Here is a 15,045-nt window from a genome sequence, read left to right on the forward strand (position 1 = left end):
ACCTTACAGAAAGCAGGAATACCATCCCCTTGCAGTGAAACCAAAAGAGAGACACACAAACATAATTCCACCTCCAGCAACGAAAATAACAGGAAGTAACAATCATTATTCCTTACCATCTCTCAACCTCAATGGACTCAATTCCCCAATAAAAAGACATAGACTAACAGACTGGATACGTAAAGAGGACTGAGCATTTTGCTGCATGCAGGAAACACACCTCAGAGACAAAGACAGACACTACCTCAAAGTAACTGGCTGGAAAACAATTTTCCAAGCAAATGGCTTAAAGAAACAAGCTGCGTTGCCATTCTAATATCGAATAAAATTGACTTTCAACCAAAAGTCATTTAAAAAGATAAGGAAGGACATTTCATATTCATCAAAGGAAAAATCCACCAAGATGAACTCTCAGTCCTAAATATCTATGCTTCAAATGCAAGGGCACCTACATTCATAAAAGAAATCTTACTAAAGCTCAAAGCACACATTGCACCTCACACAATAATAGTAGGAGATTTCAACACCCCACTCTCATCAATGGACAGATATGGAAACAGAAATTAAACAGAGACATAGATAAACTAACAGTAGTTATGAGCCAAATGAGTTTGACAGATATTTATAAGAACAGTCCATCCTAAAACAAAAGGATATACCTTCTTCTCAGCATCTAGTGATACTTCTCCAAAATTGACCATATAATTGGTCACAAAACAGGCCTCAACAGCTACAGGAAAATAGAATTAATCCCATGCATCCTATTAGCTCACCACGGACTAAGACTGGTCTTCAATAACAACAATGACAGCCCACATGTTCATGGAAGTTGAACAATGCTTTACTCAATGACAACTTGATAAAGGAAGAAATAAAGAAATTAAAGACTTCTTAGAATTGGGACACAATGAAAGGGGTGCGGAAAGCTCTTAGCTCTGATTACCTGCAAAATGAAACAGGACATTCCACTACCTGAGGACACAGCTATACCTCCCCTGGGCATATACCCAAAAGATGCTCCAACATACAACAAAGACACATGCTCCACTATATTCATAGCGGCCTTATTTATAATCTCCAGAAGTTGCAAAGAACCCAGATTCCCTTCAATAGAGGAATGTATACAGAAAATGTGGTATATGCACACAATGCAGTACTACTCAGCTATCAAAAACAATGACTTCATGAAATTCATAGGCAAATGGAATGAACTAGAATATATCATCCTGAGTGAAGTAAGCCAATCACAGAAAAACACACTTGGTATGCCCTCATCAATAGGTGGATATTAGCCCAAAAGCTCGAATTACCCAAGATACAATCCACAGACCACAGGAAGCTCAAGAACAAAGATATCCAAAATGTGGATCCTCCCACTCCTTTTTAAAAGGGGAAAAATATCCATAGTAGGGGATATGGAAGCAAATTTTAGAGCAGCGACTGAAGGAACGACCATTCAGAGCCTGCCCCACATGGGGCCCATATATATATATATATATATATATATATATATATATATATATATATATATATATATCCACCAAAACTAGATAAGATTGATGAAGCTAAAAAATGCATGCTGAAAGGGACTGGGTGTAGATCTCTCCTGAGAGACACATCCAAAGCATGTCCAATACAGAGGTCAGTGCTAGCAGCAAACCACTGTCTAAGAACAGGACCCCCTTGGGGGAAATTAGAGGTAATATTGAAAGAGTTGAAGGAGCTTTCAACCCCAGAAGAACAGCAATGCCAACCAACCAGAGCTTCCGGGGACTAAACCGCTTCTGAAAGACTATACATGAACTGACCCAGGGCTCCAATTGCATATGTAGCAGAGAATAGCCTTGTTGGGTCACCAATGGAAGGGGAAGCCCTTGGTCCCGCCAAGGTTGGACCCTCAGTGCAGGGGAATGTTGGGGGGTGGTAAAGGGGGTGGATGAGGGGAACAGCCATCTGGGGGATGGGTAAGAGATGGGGGCTTATGGACAGGAAACAGGGAACGGGAATAACATTTGAAATGTAAGTAAAGAAATATATCTAATTTAAAACAAAACAAAAAAAAAACACAAAAGGAATGTAGTAGAAGTCTAAGCAAATTGTTTATTGTTCACTTCAGTGGTACCAAGTAACGAGTGGAAGATAAAACGCACACAGACTTCAGAAACAAATCTGTTGACAGCCATAAAACAAACCCCAAAACACAAAACCACTGGCAGCCATGAAAAAAGACTTTTCAAGAATCATGAAATTATTAGCAAGTTGTGACCAAGTATGCCTGGACTATCGATAGACATCTCTATCCAAGGTGTAAAGGACACGTGGCTGAAAAGAAGTGAGTTACAGGGCATTCTTGATAACAAGACATGGGATAGTACCAAAAATAAACATGGAATCAAGAAGAGACAAGAAGATAATCTCTTAATTGTTACAGAGTTTGAGACAATATGCATACCTAGGTAACTTTTGTAACTTGTAGGAATAAAAGGAACTCAGGTGAGGAACAGAATAAGAGCCACACAATTGCCCACTGCAGTGGGTCCTCTACCGTTTTGAGCATACAGTAAAGAACTGCATTGCTGGGATTGCTCCCAAGACAATAAGTTGAAATATAAACAATTTGAAACTATGGTGACCTCAATAAAGATTTTCTTTTGCAAGTTATTGAGAGAGAAGAATGCCAAAAGTGCTATTTATCCAAACACAAGTAGACACTTGGTAATAGATTTCAGGGACATGGAGAAATAATGCTTTATTTTCTCACAGAAGCAGTTTTTGAACAGAAAAAAAAATTGAAAAACCAAACTGCAAAAGAATCGCAATTTAGGTGGATGAAAAAAGAAAACTTTTATATCAGACATTCAAAATACTGCTTTCGAGCTAAGCATGGGCAAGTCAGATTGCTGAAGCAGGTAAGAAAGCCTGCTCAATCAGCATTCTATTTTTATTTTTTAAAAGGAAATGGAAAGCAACATAAAATTGAACAAGAACCTCCTGGCTCAGATGATAAAGTATGATTGTGAAAACTGTTCTGAAGAGTTTCAGCTTAGGTGAGTGGGCTTGCTGGAAGGCTAGAAAGCCAGCCAAGTCTGGAGGTGTTGTGAAAAGGGTTCCCAGCAAGCTCTCTGGTTCTTCACATTTACATTGTCAGAAGAATGAACACATTACCAGTCAGCTTCCTCTGCTTTGCTGACAAAGTTCCTGAAATGTTTTTCTGTTTCTTCTTCTTCTTCTCTCTCTCTCTCTCTCTCTCTCTCTCTCTCTCTCTCTCTCTCTCTCTCTCTCTCTCTGTGTGTGTGTTGGGTACACTTTCTGTGCATGTGTGTGTGGAGTTCAGTAGTTGATACTGCTTATCTACTAACATTGCTCTCTCTTTTATTTTTTCTTTTTGAGCCAAGTTATTGCAGGAGGCAGGGAACTTACTGTCTTAGTTAAATTGGCTGATGGACAGCACCCCTGTATCAGCCTGTCTCTGCCATGTGCCTGCTCTGGGTTTCAGGTGCATACCATGTATGACACTGGCATGTGCATGAGTGCTGGGGACTGACCACAGGTCCTCCTCATACACCAAGCAGATAACCCACAGAGATTTCTTCTCCCTGACCTTGGACCAGCTTCCAAGATTCAGCTTGCATAAGACATTCATTCAAGGTTGTACTATCCTGAGTCCGAAGACAGGTTGGAGTGTAATTAAGAGTTGTGAAAAATCACTTTGTAGCAAATATATAGATATTGGAGCAGATTCAAATTTAAATTATGATTTTATCAACTATCATCAAGAAATTTTCTCATAGATATAAAGCAATTGTCATGTTTACTTTCCTTCTTAGAGTTTAAATATCCTATAAATATATTTGAATTTCCTCTTTCACATTATGTTAAAGAAATTACAATAAAGAGCTCAAAAAAATATTAAAGTGTATTTTGCAAAAGTTCAAATTATGACCCTAATTGAAGTGTAGTGTGGATATATTTCAAACAAATGGGATAATTCATTAATGATTGATGCACTAGAGGGAATGTCCATTACAAAGCCATTCAAAAGCATTCATGATGGCATTACTGAGATTAATTTGCTAAATTGTTCTTATTAAACAAACTGATCTCTAATTTTAGAAAAATAAAAAAACTAATTTAATCAACGATGTTCCCAATAGAATCAATTATATTCCAATTAAGATCTTAATGAAATTTATAAAATGTCTATTGAATAATTTGGATGTGGTAGAATGCAGTCAGGGGAATCTAATTGTTCATCACTATTTCCTCTTTTGGTGCCTCATGTGGACTGTTTGTCTCTTCTAACTTAATTCCCAGGAAGATCTTGTAGATTTCAGGTTCCTTTAGATAATACAAATTCCTATCTAACATGTATATTTCACTTATCTTCAAGCGTTTTGGATTCTTTAACCATATGTATCTGATTAGGGAGGGGACTTATCACCGCTATATCATTTTTTTTTCTGAAATTATGAAGCTGTGTTCAAAACTTTACTGATAAAATTTATTGTAAGCTTAAATAGAAGATTAAGAAAATAAAGAGGTTGAGAAGAAAATATTACATATCTGAAAAAGCTTCCAGAGAAAGACAGGAAGGAAGACCTACCTATGTATGGGCGTGGACCTAGCCATATGTAGGCATAGTCTCTAGAGGTAGGGAAAGCCTATTCTCACTTTCTTCCTTATTTGCTCACATTGTGGTTTGGATGGAGTGTCCTTATTTAGAACTAAGGAGAGGGGAATAAAGGTACCAAGGGAAAGGCCTCTAATGCCTGGGAAGGCACCTTCCTGTGATATTTAAGAATATGAAAAATTCTATCTCTCTTTTAAGATCCTTTCTCAGAGTCAGGGAGCTCAAGAAGTTAGACATGTGGATCCTCCATGGTTGTATATGTATGTCACCACCTTGCCCTAATCTTAAGAGACATTCTAGATGCCCAGTATCTCCCCAAGGAAGATACCCCACTCCTGGCTCTTGTGATGTCCTTTATATCTTGCCTGTTGCTCTCCTTGCTAATGAATCTAGCAAGGAAAATCAGTTTCCATGCCTAAAATCAAGTAGAAGTAAAGCAATCTCTTGCAAAACAGCTCATCTGTTCCTGTTCTGAAAGGTACCAAATATTACCTTAGACTTTGACTTTAGGCTTGAATAGAGACTTAATTCATTTGCAAACTACTCCCATTAGCTTGAGGTCAAGAAGTGATGCTTCCTCTCCACAGGTCAAAGCTGGTAAACCATCTTAACACCACTCATTACTAATGAGTAAAGAGACCTCCATTACAAACTTCAGCTTCACATTGAACATATCTCCCCTCGTTTCATACAGCATTTTTAGCCACAGCTGGTGTAAATTTTTTTTTGTATTTTAGGAATCACATGTCCTATGCATCATTTCTCAGAGGTATTCCTCCTTCATTATTTTCAGCTGGACGTTATTAGTTTGTGTTACTATCACTCTGATGAAACATGATCACCAAAGCTAATTGCAAGGACAGAGTTTATGTAGCTTACACTTCTATGATGTTCTTCACCAAAGGAAGCCAGGCCAGGAACTCAACTAGGGCAGGAACCTGGACGCAGAAGCTGATGCAAAAGCCAGAGAGGAGTGCTGATTATTGACTTGCATACAGGGTTTGAGCGGGTAATGATGGGTAACAAAGATTAGGTAGAAACAACTCCACATTGTAGTCAAGAGTTACCACATTTCCTCCCTTCTTCAGATATTCAAGAGAATAACATTATGAAACTATAGACAGACATTATTTTATGTGTAAATATATATACATATATATACACATATATATTGTGTGTATATATATATATATATATATATATATATATATATATATATATATTATATTTGAAGAACCTGAAGCTCAAAAATTATAAAGCCTGGATAGTGGATTCAAGGATACTTTTATTTTCTATGATACAGAAGTCTGATATATCTGTGTGTATGAGATAGAAATGTTTCCTCTCTCTGCCAGCAGCAAACCACTGAACTGAGAATAGGACCCCCGTTGAAGGAATCAGAGAAAGAACTGGAAGAGCTTGAAGGGGCTCGAGACTCCATATGTACAACAATGCCAAGCAACCAGAGCTTCCAGGGACTAAGCCCCTACCCAAAGACTATACATGGACTGACCCTGGACTCTGACCTCATAGGTAGCAATGCATATCCTAGTAAGAGCACCAGTGGAAGGGGAAGCCCTGGGTCCTGCTAAGACTGAACCCCCAGTGAACTAGACTGGTGGGGGGAGGGCGGCAATGGGGGGAGGGTTGGGAGGGGAACACCCATTAGGAAGGGGAGGGGGGAGGGGGATGTTTGCCCGGATACCGGGAAAGGGAATAACACTTGAAATGTATATAAGAAATACTCAAGTTAATAAAAATATATATATATATATAAATTTCTAGCTGATAATGGTAGTTGACTTGTGTAGGAAGAATAATTAGAGCTTAGGAAGTTTTATTTTCTCACATAATTATATTAGGAAACTAAGATTCACTTGGTGATCATAATTACCATAATTCAGATAATTTCTGAAACTCTGTGAAAATGTATGCCTTCATTTGGTAGCAATTATTCTTCTCAGTGATTCTCTGGCTTCAATAATGGTATTGAATTTCCAAGAAAAAATTACATCTATAAAGATATTATGCATGATCATGCATGTACACAGACACACAGAGTACATCTTACCTGTTTTTAGTCATGTATCAGAATATCATAGAATGAGAATCACCTATTAAATAAACTTTCACAGTTTCCTAGTTTAATAAAAACAAGTTGTGAAATGTATCTGTCCCAATCATTAAATTGCAGAGCACTGAAACAATGTCTAAAGGCCATTCCACAAGCAACATGAATTACCATGCACACATTTTAATATGCATGAGATTGATAAAGTGAGCCAGATTTGCATTCCATACATAAAACTGTCAACCCACATTTTCATGATAAATCATGAAGAGAATAAAGGGGTGCTCAGGCTTAGAAAAACTGCATATATTTTCTGGGCTAACAAAGGCATCGCCTCTGTGTCTGATTCACTTGTACTAATTTCTAAGACACCCAACTTTTTACCAGAAGGCTAATATCACAATTATAATTGAAGAGTATCATGCTGAAAAAGATGGCACTTCTTTATAATATTCATAGGCTGTAGTAATTATATCAAATGTGGCTTTAATATTTTAAACTATTATTTTCTAATATATTGCATTTTTGTAAAAACCCTTACTAAAGGATAAGATACAAGAGAAAGCATTTAACTGTCATCCTGAAACAGTTAAACTGCCTGCCATTCTGTGGAATATAAGTATTTCATATTGTCTAATGAGATCCCATGGTGGTTTGAATAAAATTGACCTCCATAGACTCATATATTGGAATGGTTGGGCATTATTAGGGCGTGGCGCTATGTGAGAGGGATTAGAAGTTGTGGTTTCTTTAGAGGAAGTATGTCTCTGGGGATTGGCTTTGCGTTTCAGATGCTGAAGCCAGGCTCAATATCATGTTCTCTCTCTCTCTCTCTCTCTCTCTCTCTCTCTCTCTCTCTCTCTCTCTCTCTCTTTCTCTCCTCTCTCTCAGACAGACGCGCACATGCACACGCACATGCACACACACTACTGCTTTCTTTGGTTCCAGATATAGAACTCTCTCAGCTAAGATGTCTGTCCGCATGCCACTATACGTCTCCCCCCACGGTGAGGATAATGGGCTAAACCTCTGAAACTGTAAGCTAGCCTCCAATAAAATACTTTTCTTTTTTGTTAGATTTTCCATAGTTTTAGTGTCTCTTCATAGCAATAGAACACTGACCAAGACACCTATATTTTCAAAACAATAACGTACTGAGGCTTGTATGTGTATGTTTAGACAGCTCCAGCATAACATAAGCTACACCTATTATTAAAAAAAAAAAAGAAGAACAGTGCCTATTCAGTGTGTGTCTAAACCATCATGGTTGCCACACTAGAACATCTTAAAGTGACCTCATATTATCCTGCAAGCCCACTGCCAAGCAGTCTCTCAGTTCTGTATAGTCAGTTTTTGACCTGATATCACATTGTTCCTCCTCACAGGTGCCCTCTAGCATCCCTGCTTCTAACCCCCTGGCATTGCTAGTTCTTGATATAACTATCTTCAGCCACCTTAAAAGAACAAATTCATCTACCCTGCTAAAAACCCCATGTATCGCTGATATTTCACTCTGAGTGAAAGGCAAAATTGCTTACTGTACTGGTCATCCAGTCCCAGGTCTTCCTAAACTTCTGCAGGTGGGATCTTTTCTGCCTGAGAAATTGTTCTAGAACCCCAGGAATATAACTATTAAAATAGTTATGTAAGTCAAGCGATCATTGGTTAGATATGGCAAAGAATTTTTAAATGACTATATATATGTATATATATGTATATATGTATGTATATATATACACACACATACATGCTGAGCTTAATAAAGTTGACAAACATAAATATCAATACATTTGAAATGCTTGTTTGTTTTGTCTGAAGAATTAAGTCTTGGCTGAATAATTGATGGTGCAAAATTTATTCTCTAACAATATTCAGTGTTGAATATTTGTTTCCATAATTGTCCGTGTTGAGAATAACCATTAACATACGTGATTGGTACAGAATAGCAAAACGATGTGTAGGGCCGTTCCAGAATGTGCTTGACATCCTATCCTCATCCAAACCACAGCTCACTTAGCAATTCCCCCTGAAATTCAAATCAGTAACTGGAACATAAAGGTTTAAATCATACATTCTAACATCATGCAAGTCATAGATATACTAATTTGATCCTTGTATGCAAAAGTCAAGAAGAAAACATTAGAAGTTCTCATTTTTCATAACTATCAATTTCTGTAAAAGTAGCAAACACTGCACAGTCTAACCGCAGCTCATAACACACAAGTGGCTCAGATCTGAGCTGGTGTTCCTGGTATTCACTAATGTTACATCCAGGCTGTGGAGCATGCAGTGCAAGTGTGCATGCCGTGTGTTCTGAACTAGACCTGTAGGGAAGATGTGATACACACGTTAGCATTGCCACATACCCCATTAACTGTGCATGAATTAGTCTAAGGTCACTGCTTTCAGTAACCTTCCACTGTTTTTAAATTATTTACAACACATTGTACTCAATTATATAAGCCAGATGTGGTCTCACCTGCAATATAACAATTTGGTCCACAGGGCTGTACTTGGGCTGGACCTGGCTGCCCCTGATGCATCCCTACCAGTGTTCTGGTTGCTGGTTTAACCATACAAGGGACTGTTGCACGAGCCTTTCTTTTTGCCTGGATATTAAACCAATTAGACACCCCACTGCAACATTTTGCTTTTTCTAATGTTGAAAAGACTGGTGAAAGGAAAGATAATTAGCTTCATTTTTAAAAATTTGTTTTACAGAATTCTGTCTCCATTTTTATCACACACTTGCTAAGTTTTCACAATCTGAAAATTCTCAACACATTTGCATATTTTACAAATCATCATTGTTTTACTTCCGGTCCAAATCAACATATGCTTTGAAGCCAATAGTGCTGGTTAAGCTTCTTGCCTGCCATATGCTCTTCTTTTTAGAATTAACTGGGGCACTTGGGTATGCCTGGGTATCAGCAGAAGTAAATCCAAATGACTGACTCTTTTAAACAGGTTCACTGACTGTCTACCAGGAATTGTTTTAGACCTTTGAAATACATCTTCGAACAAAATAAACAAGTGCCTTTCATCAGTGGACCTTATGTTGTGATTGAGATAAATGATGCGAAAGAATGGAGCTTTAGATTACAGTAATATTGAAATCAGTTAAACAGTGTAACAAGAATGGCATAGCAGGAGACTGAGCATATACAGTAACTTGGAACACGCTAGATTACTTTCCATACTTTGCAAATGAGATGGCTTAGCTGAATAGAAGCTTGTTGTGATCTTGAGTTACAGCCACAAGGGAGAACTGACTCCCACAAGTTGTCCTCTGACCTCATGTTTGCTATGGCATGTGTGTGTCCACACACGTGCACAATATATAAATAATTTGAATTAAATATAATTTGATACTGATTTAAATTTGTCAGCTACTACTGAGGTATGTTTATTCTGTTTTAAACAGTTTGAAAACAGAGAACTAAAGAACAGAAAAAAAACCCTAGCAAGAATATTCCCCAGAGAAGGTGAAAAGCAGTAGAACAACTCAGTTTGATGTAGGAGTCAGTTTTCAGACAAAAGTGTATGGCAGAAGATTTGAGTTTCCTGTCAAGAGGCACCGCGGCAGGCAGTGTCTGGATAGGAGTGTTCCTACTGAGTAGATGCTATACTGTGTTGGGATCTATGAGAACTGCTTGCTCACAGTTTCAGTTTGAACACAACGTTGATTCCATTTTGATTCCCAAACATGCTTTATCTTTTTTTTTTTTTTTTGGCCAAGCCATGGTTGACATCTATGTAGATGAAGAAAAGAATACTTCAAACCAACCAACCTCATGTATTACTCAATAATAAAGTAAGTATTATTACTAAGTAATAAATAATAAAATAAGAAGCTTTTTTCAATCCATCCAGAAAAAAAAAATTCCCTTTGCTTTGTTCCTGTAAAAGCAGTTGATTGACTTAGGAAAGAAATAAAATCTTTCATCATTATTCATGGTTCTGCTTTATTTATCATACACAATCCCCACTCTGTTTCTTCTGATAGTTCCAAACAATAATTATTTCCCAAGCAAGTATTATCCACAGGTGAATGAAAAAACCTAGCGAAATGAAAACAAGACTCCAGGAGGCCCCACGAGCTCACCACAGAAACTCCACTGTAGCACAAAATTACAAACAAATATTATCTATAAACAAGTATAAAGAAAGATTGACAGGTGGTTGTTCCTGCTTATGACAGTGTTAAGATTCATTTTCTTTCATTTGTTCTTTCTGCTGCAGGTAGAAATTAATATTGTGGTTTCTACCCTCAGAGAGATGATAGGAAAAGAAAACAAACCAGCTATCTCCCTCCCATTTTCTCTCATTCTGGAACACAGTAACTTGGAGACTGCCTTTGATTTCTACTCCCACCTCTGACTTAAATGAACAGCATAGACATCAGAAGAGTTGATATTTATAAGAAGTTGAATATTTATAAACAATTCTCATTAATTAGCTGTGTGATGTTTATAATTTTTAAAACATAAGGAGCAGGATGTAATAACCAAGACAAATAAAAGCATGACTTCTCCTCAGAATTTGACATATGTTTGTGTGTTTGCATGTATGATCGTGCTCTCTAATTACTTAGATAGCACTGCTACTTAACAGTAGTATCTTTAATTACCCTTTTCTCATTTGTAAGTTAAGTCTCCTATTAATTGCTGATTTCACACAGTATCCAACAGACATGTTCAAAGCATGTATTTTCACACCTGTTTACAGATCTAAAGGAATATTTAGGAGTGACATCCTCAGATACAACATGCTCTTTAATATGCCAAAGCCACCTCAAGTAAGTGATTTCCTTTTAAGTCATTCATTTATCTATTATTATGAGTAGTAATAACAGTATTTGAACTTCAGATATCCTGCCTGAGAGCAGACCCTGAGCCACAAGCTGGCTCCCTTTAATCCATTTGAATTCTTTCTTATACAATAACTCCATTTGTTTTGTTTTGATCCAGAAAATTTATAATACAGGACATTTTGAGATAAAATTCAAATGTGTTTTCATGCTAATCTGCAGTGAGATTAAGTGTTTCTATTACACTGCAGCTTCCTTTAGGAGCTTTGAGTGCACGGTAGTATCTAAGAAAGAGTTGGAAGATGCTCCCAGTCATCAGGGTCCATTACTCCAGCTCTCATTAAGCTATCATTTGCCACAATATTGCTCTCCTAATTTAATGATATTTTAAGCCCTAAACTTTCCCACCCAAGTAAGGTATCTGTTAATATTTTTGTAACAACTATGTAATTCGCATATTTGACTCATAAATATCTTGAAATTCCTCAATGTTTCCATCCAATAAGAGTAGTAACATATTCACAAATGTCAACATTAAAAAGTCAGAGGTGATAAACCATGGAAAGTCTAAGAACAATTGCTGTCCAGTTACTTTACCTCACCTTGATCTTCAGTTGTTGCCATGGTTTTTATATTTTAGTGCTTTTCTGTTGGCTGATTTGTATAAATATATACACTTACTTTTCCCATTTATTCCAAATTTGTTATCATGCTAAACTCAACATCCTGATCACTTGCTTTCATTTTTCAGATGATGTACTTGACATTCCTAAAAATATCAGTATGGGAAATTCTTTTTCTGTTTATATTTCACAACAATATTAGTATACTTTATTTTACAGTACCTGGTAATGGCCATTTGATATTTGATGTTTCAATTCTTACTGACCTGACAGTAACTTTTATTGAATCTATCAAATCCCATCTATGCAGAAAGATATGAAGCTCTTAGAAATAAGATTTTTCCTATCATGTGTTGGAGACACTTGTTTCTGTATATTGCTACCACTCTTTGAGGAACTGGAGAGATGGTTAAGGGTAAAAGCTGTTCTTCTAGAGGACCTAGATTTGATTCCAAATTCCCAGCACTTACATGTGTCAATTTTCAGGAGGCAGTAACTCCAGGTCCACCAAACCTGAGGCCCTCTTGTGGTCTTTTCTGGCAACATACACATACACACATAGGCACATACACACAAACACACATGCACACTTACACACATACACACCTACATATATACATGCAGAATACATTAAAGCTTTCAAGGGATAGAGTGATGGCTCAGAAGCCAGAAGCATTGGCTGGTCTTCAGTTGTTCCCAGGTTAAGGTACCAGAATTCACAGGGTCATTTACAACCACGGAATTTGATTCTCTCTTCTGATCCACAAATTCCAAGTGGGTATCAAGTGCATACATACATACATGCAATAATTTAAGTTTTTTTAAATCTTGAGCAGTCCTTAGAAGGGGGAACAAAAATATGCACAGATATGCAATATATCACAGTAGGAAATTCGGAGACAAAGTTTGGAGCAGAGACTGTAGGAAAGGCCATCCAGAGACTCTCCCACCTGGGGATCCAGCCCATATATAGATAGCAAACCCAGACAATATTGCTGATGCCAAGTAGTGCAAGCTGACAGGAGCCTGATATAGCTGTCTCCTGAGAGGCTGTGCCAGAACCTGACAAATACAAAGTCAGATGCTTGCAGCCAACCATTGAACTGAGTACGGGATTCCCATTGGAGAAGTTAGAAAAAAGATTGAAGAAGCTGAAGGGGTTTGCAACCCCATAAGAATAACAGTACCAACCAACCAGAGCTCCCAGGGATGAAACCACTATCCAAAGAGCACACATGGACAGAACCATGGCTCCAGCTGCATATGTGGCAGAGGATGGCCTTGTTGGGCGTCAATGGGTGGAGAAGCCCTTGCTTCTATCAAGGCTCGATGCCCCAATGTAGAGGAATGTCAGGGCAGGGAAGTAGGAAGGGGTGGGTGGGTAGGTGTTCACCCTCATAGGAGCATGGGGAGGGGGGATGGGATAGAGGGTTTATGGATGAGAAAACAGGAAAGGGGATAACATTTGAAATGTAAATTAAAAATATCCAATTAAATAAAGAAAAGAAAAGAAATCTTGAGCAAATTTATAAAAGTTATGTTTGTACTTTCTATGGAATCATGATGCATGTACTGCTCTAAGGTATATTTAAGTAGACATCCAAGCTTTACATTTATCTTTATGATCATTGTTGTCTCATAAGCAGTTTTAATACTATGTCTTCAATATAAGACATCACATTAAATCCAGGATTTGCATTTCCATATAGACCTTTAGTTCACCTCTTTATACCTTCTTCATCTATAGATTGAGATACTGCTATGTTATGATTCATCGCATGTAATTCATTTTAATAATTGATGGAGGTAATTCCTTTGTTTCTTTTTCCATCTACGTGAGTCTGTCCTTGCCACTACTTACAGCCAGCAGTCCTTATGAAGTCACGACTGCTAACATTTGAGGTTTATTTATCTACCTTGGTTACTTTTGCACCAACATACTGATTTTTTTGTATTCTGTTCTATCAATGTGAGTTCACTTTCTATCAAAAGTTTGATTAAAAAAGGGAAATCCATGGCAGTGAGTCGAAGACAAAGGTACAAAACAGTAGCCAATACCTGAGGTGATGTTTTCCATTTGTTATAAACTTGATACAAAGCATGGTTGGAAAAAAGGAAAGGAAAAAATGAAATAAAACGAATACGGGAAAATGCAAGCAATTCCACCAAATATTTAAAAATGGAAAACTGGAAAACAACCTAGGCAAATGTCCAACCCCTCTACTTAGCCCTTTTGACTTTTACCCAGTGGAATATCTTCCATTAGACACAGCCGTGCCTTGAAGAAAGGCTTTTAACCCTTCAATCATCAGGTTTAGACAAGATCCGAGAGAAGGAAAGGCACTGGAAATTACTAAACCATTTGACATGTTACCTACATGTTCCTGCTCAGACCTTTAGTAATTGACTCAGTATCATATGCATGCACACATAGTTTTCCAAAGAGAAAACTTCTCTCTCTCCCCCCCCCCTCTCTCTCCATATATATATTCTGTGTAAATTAGTTTTATGTCACTCAGATGCATGTTCACACCTTATTTTAAAAGGGATTAGTAGCCCATGTCTGTTTAATGAGGTTTATATCAATTTCAGGCCATATATCCGCACTCTTCATTCTCAATTCTGCTTCATTGTTCTCTTTGCTTCAAAGAAAGCTTAAATTTGTTAGAGATATTCTAAACCTCTGGGATTCTATTCAATGCAGCAGCCCATCTCAGAAGATCCCAGTATTGAATGGGATATATGACACATAGACATTTCTAATATTAATACCCCAAGTGCATATGCACAAATATAAGACCCAATGTTTTAGTTTCTATTTTTATTTACTAGATTACTGAATAAGTGGTGTTGATATAAGCATTTATTACAATTTATTTATTCTTTGCCAGTAAGTACAGTGTTGAAAAGA

At 37.3% G+C, this 15,045-nt stretch overlaps 1 protein-coding gene across 3 annotated transcripts in view; it reads left to right on the plus strand.

Moving 5' to 3' along the window:
• Positions 1 to 5,935: 5,935 nt before the first annotated feature.
• LOC102550446 (rho GTPase-activating protein 20-like) overlaps positions 5,936 to 15,045 on the plus strand; it is a 110,919-nt gene continuing 101,809 nt past the window's right edge. Inside the window, exons 1-3 of one of the 3 annotated variants that reach the window (XM_063282884.1) lie at positions 5,936 to 6,163; positions 10,441 to 10,515; positions 11,430 to 11,499. The gene's annotated coding sequence lies outside the window, so the exon portion shown is untranslated. The remainder of the gene's footprint in view (positions 6,164 to 10,440; positions 10,516 to 11,429; positions 11,500 to 15,045) is intronic. The other 2 variants (XM_039103664.2, XM_039103660.2) reach the window with 2 other exon arrangements.

The sequence above is a fragment of the Rattus norvegicus genome, chromosome 2 (assembly GCF_036323735.1).
Source record: "Rattus norvegicus strain BN/NHsdMcwi chromosome 2, GRCr8, whole genome shotgun sequence".
NCBI classification, from domain to species: domain Eukaryota; kingdom Metazoa; phylum Chordata; class Mammalia; order Rodentia; family Muridae; genus Rattus; species Rattus norvegicus.